Here is an 11,996-nt window from a genome sequence, read left to right as displayed (position 1 = left end):
GGAGGTTCTAGTTCCGTGGTGGCGAACCTTTGTCACTCCAGATGTTATGGACTACAATTCCCATCAGCCCCTTCCAGCATGGCCAATTGGCCATGCTGGAAGGGGCTGGTGGGAATTGTAGTCCATAACATCTGGAGTGCCAGAGGTTTGCCACCACTTATGGGTTTGGGTTTCAACAGATTGAGAATTGGCCATGCTGGAAGGGGCTGATGGGAATTGTAGTCCATAACATCTGGAGTGACAAAGGTTCGCCACCACTGTTCTAGTTGTTCTGGGGAGCTGGTTCAATGGATTCTACCTCCGCCCCTCACATGCACGGGGCCCCTGGCGGTCCTCGGCAAACTGGAAGAAATGCTGCCAAATCAATCGGCACAGCCCTCCTCCCGTAAGTCACCCACAACGTTACCACCCACAACAGCTCCGTCATCGTAACGCAAAAACCGTTCTGCACGCACAGTCAGTGAATCACGCCGACTAACTCACAACTTCTGCCATTCAGCAGTGCATGGGAAATAAACTGCAGCCCCACGAGGCCAACATAATGGCGCGACTTTATAGCGCGCCAGTTTGTCTATTATTATTATTATTATTATTATTATTATTATTATTATTATTATTATTATTATTATTATTATTATTATTATTATACACATAACAACACAGCACAAGTGTCTGGAATTCATCTCTGAATATCGAGTCCTTCCCAAGGACCTAGGATATTAGAGGTATTTGCGTAGAATGTGTGCAGTTCCTAGAAGTCGCTGCTTTCTGCAGCATGTGGACCCTGATAAATCTTCTGTCCAAGTTTAGGCTTTCCAGATGTTTTTCAAGGACTTCTTTGGGATTCCTTCCTAGAGCACCGACTCACTCATCAGTGGCAGGATTACTCATTGTTGTTCTTTCGCCACAATCGTTCAACTTCAATTTGTAGGTCCTTGTATTTTGTGATCTTTTCCAGCTCTTTGTCCTCTACCCTGCTGTCAACTGGCACAGCAACATCTATGATCCAAACATGTTTTTTTCTCTATCACTGTTATGTCTGGGGTGTTGTGTGCCAGGTGTCTGTCTGTTATTGTTGTTGTTGTTGTTGTTGTTGTTGTTGTTGTTGTTGTTGTTGTTATTATTATTATTATTATTATTATTATTATTATTATTATTATTATTATTATTATTATTATTATTATTATTAATTTGATTTAATATACCGCCCTATCCCCGAGGGGCTCAGCCTAGTTCTGGTAATGCACAAAGGTCGGACTGCCAGCGGCATGCGTGGCTCTTCCTTCTTGCAGTTGTCCTCGGCAGAACTCTGTGAGTTAGGTTAGGGTGAGGGGGGGACACATTCCAAGTCACCCAGCTGGCTTCATGGCAGAGTGGGGATCTAAACCACTGTCCCAAATCCTGGTCTTAGTGATTTCAGTGCCATTGCACAATTACTGGATATCTTTTGCTTTCTGAATTGTCATCCGTCTCGAGTCTCTGTGAGAAAGGTGGGCTGTAAATGAGAGATATGTAGTGTCAAATATTGTCCTCATTACCTGAACAGCAAGAACCTCCCTTGAGTTAGAGGTGGCTCCAAACAGGCCTGGAGGCATCATTTTTGGGTCTCCAAATTGTTGGGTCTCCACACTGTTGCCATCCGATTGTTGTAGTGTTAGTCTTAGATTGTTATGTTGCTATAGCAGCTATAGACTGTAATTTCTAGGTTATATTGTTCTCTGTAGTTAAGCTACAGAATGGGAAAGCACCATTCGTGTTTATTACTGTCTGTTTATTCTGATTGTGCTGTCTTACAGTTTCCATGTTATAATTATTGTGGTTGTTGTTATAATGCCATATTTAATGCTACATTTATTGTGGTTTAATGCTATGGTTCATAATTGATGTTTATAATGTTATGTCTATGATTTTATGTTTATGATGTTTTATGTTATGTTTATTAGAATATTGTTGTTTATACTTTATGATGTTTGACTATTGATGTTTGTTATTTAGAAGGTTATGTTTACTACTGTTCACAATGTTATATTTACAGTTGTATGTTTACTGCTGTTATGCTGCTATGTTTATTAGTTATATCCATGATGTACATGCTCCCCATTACACCTAGGTATCTATCCCAATATGGGTAAGATGGCCAATTATCTATTACAAATTTCAGATCCCAAACAACGCTGGGTTCTGACTAGAGCCAGATGCAATGTCTTCTCCCCTGCCCTCTTCCAAGGTTGGATTGAGAAGCTCCCCCTATTGGACAGAGTATGCCCACATTGTCCTTCTGCAGTGGAAACACTGGAGCATATTGCATGTTACTGTCCAAAATATAATTCACAGAGGGAAGCTCTATTATCATCAAAGCATCTTCCAAAGTGTGCATGGTAAAACTATTTAATAGTAACTAGCGGGGCCCGGCCACGTGTTGCTGTGGCAATTGTCCTTCTCATCACAGTCCGCAACCCACACAGATGTCCATGCAGGTCCAATGATCCCCAGCATAGCCTTTCGGGAGCAGCAGTAGCACAGTGGCTAAGAGCAGGTGCACTCTGATCTGGAGGAACGGGGTTTGATTCCCAGCTCTGCAGCTTGAGTTGTGGAGGTTTATCTGGGGGATTCAGATTAGCCTGTGCACTCCCACACACACCAGCTGTGTGACCTTGGGATAGTCACAGATTTTCAGAGCTCTCTCAGCCCCACCCACCTCTCAGGGTGTTTGTTGTGAGTGGGGAAGGGCAAGGAGATTGTGAGCCCCTTTGAGTCTCCTGCAGGAGAGAAAGGGGGGATATAAATCCAAACTCCTCCTCCTCCTCTTCTTCTTTTGGGATGGTCAAATGGAATCCCTCTTTCCCTTTTCAATTCACATTATTATATGGTGCAGTCTTGGTTTTTAGTATAAGGTAACCCTTTCCGTTCCACAACGGAACTGTCCAGGAGGCGGTAATCCCTGGGCCTGTCCATGAGGCTGGTTGGACACGCACAGTCCTGGCTTGGAGTAAGGCAGAACTGGGGCAAGCAGTGCCGATCCCAGTCAGAGCTGTGCAGCAGAGGCAGGGGGGGTGGAGGCGCATCAGGATCAAGGCCAGCTCCCCTGGGTTCTTAAAGGCTGCCATGCAGTGCAAAAGAAGCGGAGCCAGTAGTGTTGGTTCGCCCCCACCCTCCGTGGATTTTCTTAACCCAGAAAAAAAAAAGGCAAACTCAACAAGCTCGCTTTTAGTAAAAGTAGAGAGCTGTGTGAGGTGAATATGGGTGAGGAAGTGGGTAAGTGGTGGTTGGATATGAGGGAGGGCAGGGTGAGGTGTGTGAGGATGAGCTGGATGTGTGTTGTGTGGTAGCAGTGGGTGAGGCACAGAGGGAGAAAGTTACCTGCCTGTGAGAGGGGGAACCCCACCTGTCTCACACGGCAAAGTGTGTATGTGTTTCACTTCCACTCGTATTACTCCTAACAGTGTTACCTATTTACTGTTTCCACTGCTCCTCTCTGCCCATCTGCGTGAACATCCTAAGCCCTCAGGCCACAGACAGACAGGCTGCACAGACATTCTAAGGGTGACAGTTAAACACAGCCAGCTTCATGGCCTGATGCACCAGGAAAAAGACATTTTACCTGGCTCAGGTATGGACTTTCGGCGATTTGAAGGTCTGATTACCTGCCCGCAGCAGGGAGGGACGTCCTGTGAAAATTTGGGGGCCAGCCGTCCAGCCGCTTCGGCATTAGCGAGTCACCAACAAACAGATGGTTAGCTTTTTATATATATAGATGATCCTCTGATTTTAGGGAAAACAGCTCCCTACTTGTTACAGGTCACGTCGCTGAGAGGGAATTAACAGCACACGTTTTACCTTCTCTTGTAATTTTATGTAGCACAAATATGCCTAATAAAGGTCTTTGTATTGTTGTATTGTATCCATGATATCTATGATATCTATGATGTTAGGTTTGATTCTGTGTTTACTGAGACTATGTTTTGATGGTTGTTGTATGATGTGATGTTGTTGTGCACCGCCCCTGAGCCTCTCGGGGCAGGGCGGTATATAGACTAAATACCAATCCAATCCAAGGGGCACCCATGTGGAAATAGCTTCGTTTTTCAAGAGGATGTTTGGCTTGAAACATGTTAACATGCTGGTGAACTGCCTAGCATGTTAGGATTGGACCCTGCCCCCATGAGAACTGTTTTATGATCAATCCTCCCACCTCCCTGCATGGCAGCCATTTTGCTGTAGGTGAAACCTGTTCTCAAAATCCCAAATGTGCCTACAGTTTGGGAATTCTGGCACTGCTGACTCAAACTGAAGGCCTGTTCTCTTATAATAGGCTGACCAGACGTCCCGCTTTTGGAGGGACAGTCCCACCTTTAAACAATTTGTCCCACGTCCCGCGGGTTCTTCAAATTGTCCCAATTTTTGGGAGGCTGCCACACTGCCTTCTGGGGCGCAAGGCAGTGCGGCAGCCTCCCCCGCGCGCGGCTGCAGGAGCGCACGGCCTTCTGGGGCTTGCCGTTTCCCGCCCTGTGACAGCAAGCCCCAGAAAGCAGTGTGCTCCTTAGGCTGCACACGCATGCGCACGGCCGCCTCCCCCCGTCCCGGATCACAAAGGTGACCATCTGTATATTATGGTATTATGGTATTATGGTATTCATAGATGTATATTATGGTTCTGTGCGACAGAAATGGGAACCTGAATTCCAGTACTAGACTATGGATTAAATTTTATTTTACTCTCTGCCAGGAGAAGACCAGCTATGCAATCAGAGCCTCTTTTAAAATTCTCAGGCCTGCAGGCTGGGCCTTTTGCTCCATCAACTCAAAGGCAGACTTTTGTCCTGGGTGGCAGAAATCCCTGGAACCACAAGAAAACTGAACTTCTTAAGAATTCTGTTCCATTACTTCTTTCCCAAAGCTCAAAGACATTTCAAGGTATATACAGGAAACAATTTTGCAGGTCCAAGTAAATCCTGCAGTCGAATTCTCACTCACTTCAGAAATTCAGTTTAGATTGGCAAAGCTTTTGGGAAGGGAAGGTGCGGAAAGTATCGATATAACCTATTGTGAATCGTGAAACCTAAGCATCTAGTGTTTCTCGAGAAGAAATACAGGTTATTTTTCAAGAACAAAGACAGGCTAGAGAGAGAGACGGATTGTTCAGTTTGCAATTCAGTGAAATTCAAAGACAGCGGCAGAGTCGGAGCCAGCAAAGATCTATTTTCTGTAAATTGTTGAATTTGGAGCTGCTGCTTATTTACTGTGAAATCTGAGACAATCTTTACTAGACTGTAAGCTGAGCCCCCTCCCTGAAAGTATTGCTTTTAAATTGCCTTAATCGATGATTATTTTTGTGGTGGATATCTCTAGAGAGTCTTGGCATTTTGATAGTGTACCAGAAGCAGAGCTAATCTGTTCACAGAGGACTTAATTTAGTGGCTAATTTATCCTGGTCTTGTACCTTAACAAAATTTCTTGGGGGAAAAAAGGATGAGTGGGTTTTGAGCTAAAGCGATGCAGAGCTGTCAAAAGACCAAACCACAAGACACATTACCATCTCTGTTCAGTGGATGTTATACAGCAGCTTCTTCAGTCTTAGGCTGATTCCGCATGGGCCAAAAACAGCAGTGTGAAAACGGTGTGAAAATGGTGTAAAAGGGTTTATACCCGTGGTGGCGAACCTTTGGCACTCCAGATGTTATGGACTACAATTCCCATCAGCCCCTTCCAGCATGGCCAATTGGCCATGCTGGCAGGGGCTGATGGGAATTGTAGTCCACAACATCTGGAGTGCCAAAGGTTCGCCACCCCTGGTTTATACTGTTTTCACACCGTTTTCACACCACTGTTTTTGGCCCATGCGGAATCAGCCCTAGTGTTGGGCGTTCCCTGGCAGCTTTGGTGGGAAGTTAACGTGAAGGGAAGATTGACTGACTGACATTCATAGGGCCAAACCAGATGCAACGAAGAAAGAACCGGTAGTTCATAAACCACATCCTTGGGAGGCGCTCTCTTGGATCCAAACTGATGTGGTGAAGGGGGTATAACTTTCTCTTCACCTGCTACACCTGAACGTGCCCTGAAGCCTGTGCTTTGAGAATGGTTAAGCAAGCTGAATTATCCATTCGCAGGGGATTATCCACATCTCCTGAAGAAGTAATTTATGAAAACGCTTTTGTTATCGCGAACAACATTTTAGAATGGCCTTCTGTTGTGTTCAAAGAAGTACAGCGTTACTCTAATTCCCTATCATTGCAGCCAAGACTGTTATTAAGGGAACTGTTTGATTCACACATGTTTTCTGTACTTTTTGTATGGTGGAAGGTTTTGTATGTTTATACTGTTCTAGATGATTAAGGCACCTTTATTACTTTTTCACTTCGCTACGTAAATGGTGTAGCTCAACACAGGAGTGTTGTTGTATGTGTGTCGATGATAGGAGCAGCAGGACTGGCGGTGGTTTCATCATCAATTGTTATCTGGTACGCTAGTCCTGATCTTTATAGGTATACCTTTCTCCCCTCACACGCCATCTCCTAGCAGCTTCTGTGTCTGCCTGGTATTACAAGAGAGTGCCTCTTGCTGGCCAGAAGGTTTGGGAGGCTGGAGCACCTGAGGCGAAAGACCCAGACTTGTGTTCAAGTACAAAAGAGTCTTTTCTTAGGCACAAATTTCTTCGCTCTGGATAAAACTAACTCAATTCAACAGTGTTGCAAGGAACAAAGGGTATGTTGATTCCAAAGTCCTTGTTCAAAAGATTTTTGTGTGTAGCTTCCACGCTAGTGTTCATTAGTGAAAATTCATCAAGTGACAGATTTTTTTTTACTTTCCACAGCGAAAGAAACAGCATTTTTTATTTTGTCTAAGGCCCCTTCCGCACACGCAAAATAACGCGTTTTCAAACCACTTTCACAACTGTTTGCAAGTGGATTTTGCCATTCCGCACAGCTTCAAAGAGCACTGAAAGCAGTTTGAAAGTGCATTATTCTGCATGTGTGAAAGGAGCCTAAGTAACCTGCTCTGCTACATGAGCTGTGGAGGCTTATCTGGGGAACCAGATTAGCTTGTGCAGTCCAACACCTGCCAGCTAGGTGACCTTGGGCTAGTCACAGTTCTTCGGAGCTCTCTCAGCCCCACCCATCTCACAGGGTGTTTGTGGGGGGGGGGGGGCTGGGAAGGGAAAGGAGATTGTAAACCCCTTTGAGTCTCCTTACAGGAGAGAAAGGGGGGATATAAATCCAAACGCTTCTTCTTCTTTTGAATGTCAGTAAACTGAGGGGGGCCCTGACCCACGAATGCAACAGAACCCCCACCCCTATGTGGCAAGGAACATTTGGGTGATAAGTGATTTCAAATGTCCAACATTCACCAATATGTGGATCTTCTATTGTGATTCCATGTACAACGAATGCCAGAGGGGCAACCTGATTGCACAGAAGCGCATGGCACCCTGGGTGGAGTTTGTCGGGGGCGGGGGGGTAGAGACAGGGACACCAGGAAGGCTGCAATGTTACATGTACCATTCTGTGACTTCCACTGAAAAACCAGAAGTAATGGAAGTACTGCTAGGAATTTCCAAAATAACTCTATAGTAATACCATGAAGCTTCCAGCAATTCCTAGAGTTACCCTCCATTAGTTCAGGTTTTACATCAGAAGTGACATAACCATGCATGCAGTGCTGCCAACTTATAACAATGTTTTTCTCCTGCCTCTGCTCAGAGTGGTCAGGGCAAAGGTATCTGGTGGTATTCCCTGCCCTAACCGGCAAGTCTAAACCAAGTGTATGTTAGCCAATCATGAAGGCGCATGTGCCCGTACCCACCTTAATCCCCTAATGCCACAATATACATCCAAGCCCTGGCTGCAAACCAAGTGAGGTGACAAACAAGGTCCAGATAAGGGGGGGGGGGGAGCAGAAAGGAGAGAAGGGGGTTTAAGGCCGTGGTGGCGAACCTTTGGCACTCCAGATGTTATGGACTACAATTCCCATCAGCCCCTACCAGCATAGCCAATTGGCCATGCTGGCAGAGGCTGATGGGAATTGTAGTCCATAACATCTGGAGTGCCAAAGGTTCGCCACCACTGGTTTAGGGTCACCTGTAGCCCAAAAGAAGGAGAACTTCCCACTCCAGGGTGCCCCCCCTCCATTTCCTTAACAACATGCCTGGAACTCTGCCCTTGGTTCTGAACCTTCAAGTACAATTGGTTTGTGTTTCAGCAGCTGCTTAGCTAACGGAAAGCAGAATTCAATACAACTGCTTGCTATGTACTTCTTCAAATCTCCCCTTTGCTAAGACGCTGGCATTTGAGATGCTGGAACTTTAGCTTCCTCCAGCTGCTCCTTTAGCAAGGATCCAGTCTGCAACTCCAGTGTTTTAACAGAGGCTGACAAAGGTTAAAAAACCTTTGTTACTTAACTGCTGCAAGGCAAAGCTGAACAGACTGGGACTATCCTGACTTCTAGATCAGCAAAAGCCCCCTTCTCCAGCAAAAGGACTTCAAAGGGAGATTCCAACATCAAGTTGCTGTATTAGAATTCATCAAGAATTTGATACACCAAAAGACTTAACAAGGACCCTGGCAATTCTGTTCATTAATATCATATTCCAAGCCCTCCAATACCAATAATGCAGAGCTGGTCGGTTTGATACCTTTTGGAGCCTTCAAAGACATTTGGGAGGCCATAATGATCAAGGGGGACAAGGACCCCCTCGCTCCATTCAATTTGAGCACGGGTTTCCCAAGTTCTATTCCAACAGACCACTTGCCTAAGCTGGTTTCCCCTTATTTACAGGTGTTCTTCCTTAGGAATCCCACCTATCATGGTGACGGTTGTCAGATCTCCCCAGCTACCGGTGAGGGCAGGGTTGCCAGTTTTTTTTTTTAGAACTAGCCTGCTGGATCAGACCAGAGTCCATCTAGTCCAGCACTCTGCTACTCGCAGTGGCCCACCAGGTGCCTTTGGGAGCTCACGTGCAGGAGGTTAAAGCAATGGCCTTCTGTGGCTGCTGCTCCCGAGCACCTGGTCTGCTAAGGCATTTGCAATCTCAGATCAATGAGGATCAAGATTGGTAGCCATAGATCGACTTCTCCTCCATAAATCTGTCCAGGCCCTTTTTAAAGCTATCCAGATGAGTGGCCATCACCACCTCCTGTGGCAGCATATTCCAAACACCAGTCACACGTTGCGTGAAGAAGTGTTTCCTTTTATTAGTATTTTATTAGGTTCAGGTTGAGAAACTGCTGGAGATTTGGGGATGCAGCCTGGGGAGGATTATTTCTGCTTTACATATAACAGAATAAGCACGCAGGCATTTTTAGAAGCAGCAAAGGAAGGTGGCATTGACAATGGTTATATCCCCACCGGGATGAACAGAAGGGGTCTTGTCTTGCGCATTGATGATGATTTTGTGTAATTGACTTCTGAAAATTTAATTTTTTTTCCTGCAAAGAAAAGATCATCTGTGAAGCAAACCGACTTTGTATTATTATTGTCGAAGGCTTTCACGGCCGGATTCAACTGGTTGTTTTCCGGGCTGTGTGGCTGTGGTCTGGTAGATCTTGTTCCTAATGTTTCGCCTGCATCTGTGGCTGGCATCTTCAGAAGCGTATCACAGAGAGAAGTCTGTTACTGTGTCTAGTGAGAGGGGAATGTTTAGTGGGGTCTATATTGTCCATGTCCCAGGGTGGGGAACCAATAATTAAGTGTTTGGGTGGAACTTGCTATGCAAAGGTGTGATTGAGTGCATTGTATTGCGGGTGGGGTTATCAGTCCATTTACATTAGTAGTCGCATTTGCATTCCCTGCAGCAGCAGCAGTATTGGTGAATGCAAATCCTGAGTTTGGGTGGAGTCCATTGTCCGTGAACTTAGCATGCCCTTGGGGTTTGATTCTGCTGTTTTTAAGTACTGGCAGCCAAGCTTTGTTAATTCTCAGAATCTCTTCTTCTTGAAGTTGTCTTGGTGTTTGTGAATTTCAATGGCCTCTCTGTGCAGTCTGACATAGTATATTGTGCTCTACCTATGTTGTTCACCGCCCTGAGCCCTTAGTCTATAAACCGAATATATAAATAAATAAAATAAATAAATACTTTATATTTGCTTGAAAAGTCATTCAAATGCCCAGTGACAGCACAAGAGAAATTATACTCCCAAATGACAATTGTGAGAAATTAAACATCTTTCTCCCATTTTACACATCAGACTTGAGGGGTAGAGAAACCTATCAAAAGATCAGCAAACACTGCAAACATAATCAGGAGAAATGTTACAAAATGACACACAGAAGACATCAACCTTCCAACCCCAATTTGAGCAAACCGCACACTCATTAAGAAACCGTGTGCACGTTAGGACATCTGTTTCATGCAACGCAGACTTGTAATGTTGATTACTTGTTATTCAAAATAGCCTGACGCAAGAGCATCGTAACCACATGAATTCCTACTGCTGGAGAATGCAACAGCTTGTACTGTGGCATAAGAACATAAGAAAGAGCCTGCTGGATCAGACCAGAGTCCATCTAGTCCAGCACTCTGCTACTCGCAGTGGCCCACCAGGTGCCATTGGGAGCTCACATGCAGGATGTGAAAGCAATGGCCTTCTGCTGCTGCTGCTGCTCCCGAGCACCTGGTCTGCTAAGGCATTTGCAATCTCAGATCAAGGAGGATCAAGATTGGTAGTCACAGATCGACTTCTCCTCCATAAATCTGTCCAAACCCCTTTTAAAGCTATCCAGATAAGTGGCCATCACCACCTCCTGTGGCAGCATATTCCAAACACCAATCATGCGTTGCGTGAAGAAATGTTTCCTTTTATTAGTCCTAATTCTCCCCCCCCCCAGCATTTTCAATGGATGCCCCCTGATTTTAGTATTGTGAGAGAGGAAAATTTCTCTCTGTCAACATTTTCTATCCCATGCATAATTTTATAGACTTCAATCATATCCCCCCTCAGACGTCTCCCCTCCAACTCCAAGCTAAAGAGTCCCAAATGCTGCAGCCTCTTCTCATAAGGAAGGTGCTCCAGTCCCTCAATCATCCTCGTTGCCCTTCTCTGCACTTTTTCTATCCTTTTTGAGATATTCCAGAACTGAACACAGTACTCCAAGTGTGGTCGCACCACGGCTTTATATAAGGGCATGACAATCTTTGCAGTTTTATTATCAATTCCTTTCCTAATTATCCCCAGCATAGAGTTTGCCTTTTTCACAGCTGCCATGCATTGAGTTGACATTCCCATGGAACTATCAACTAAGACGCCCAAATCCCTTTCCTAATCTGTGACTGATAGCACTGACCCCTGTAGCCTGTATGTGAAGTTTGGATTTTTTGCCCCTATGTGCATCACTTTCCATTTTGCTACATTGAACTGCATTTGCCATTTCTTAGCCCACTCACCTAATTTATCAAAAGGTCCACTTGGAGCTCGCCTTCACAATCGCTTTGCTGGTTCTCACCACCCTACATAATGTTGGTATCATCCTAACCAAACTTGGCCACCACGCTTACCCACCCCTACTTCCGGGTAATTTATGAATGGGTTAAAGAGCACTGGTCCCAAAACGGATCCTTGGGGGACACCTCACTCCTTTACATCTCTCCATCATTCTGGAGAGAACCTCCTCCCATTTACACCCACCCTTTAGCTTCCCTTTGTTTACCTCAACCACAGTTTTAATCCCATAGGAGGACTTCCCCTCTTATTCCTTGATTGTGGAGTTTTCTCAACAGTCTCTGATGAGGAACTTTGTCAAAAGCCTTTTGGAAATCCAAGTAGACAATATCCACTGGTTCCCCCTTATCCACATGCCTGTTTACACCCTCAAAGAACTCTAGTAAGTTTGTAAGACAGGACTTGCTCTCTTGCAAAAGCCATGCTGACTTTTCCTCAGCAGGTCTTGCTTTTCTACATGTTTTATAATTTTATCTTTAATGATACATTTGACTAATTTACCAGGAACAGATGTCAAACTGACTGGCCTGTAATTTCTTGGGTCCACCCTAGATCCTTTCT

The sequence above is a fragment of the Sphaerodactylus townsendi genome, linkage group LG01 (genome assembly GCF_021028975.2).
Source record: "Sphaerodactylus townsendi isolate TG3544 linkage group LG01, MPM_Stown_v2.3, whole genome shotgun sequence".
Lineage (NCBI taxonomy): Eukaryota > Metazoa > Chordata > Lepidosauria > Squamata > Sphaerodactylidae > Sphaerodactylus > Sphaerodactylus townsendi.
This window is presented reverse-complemented; position numbering follows the sequence as displayed.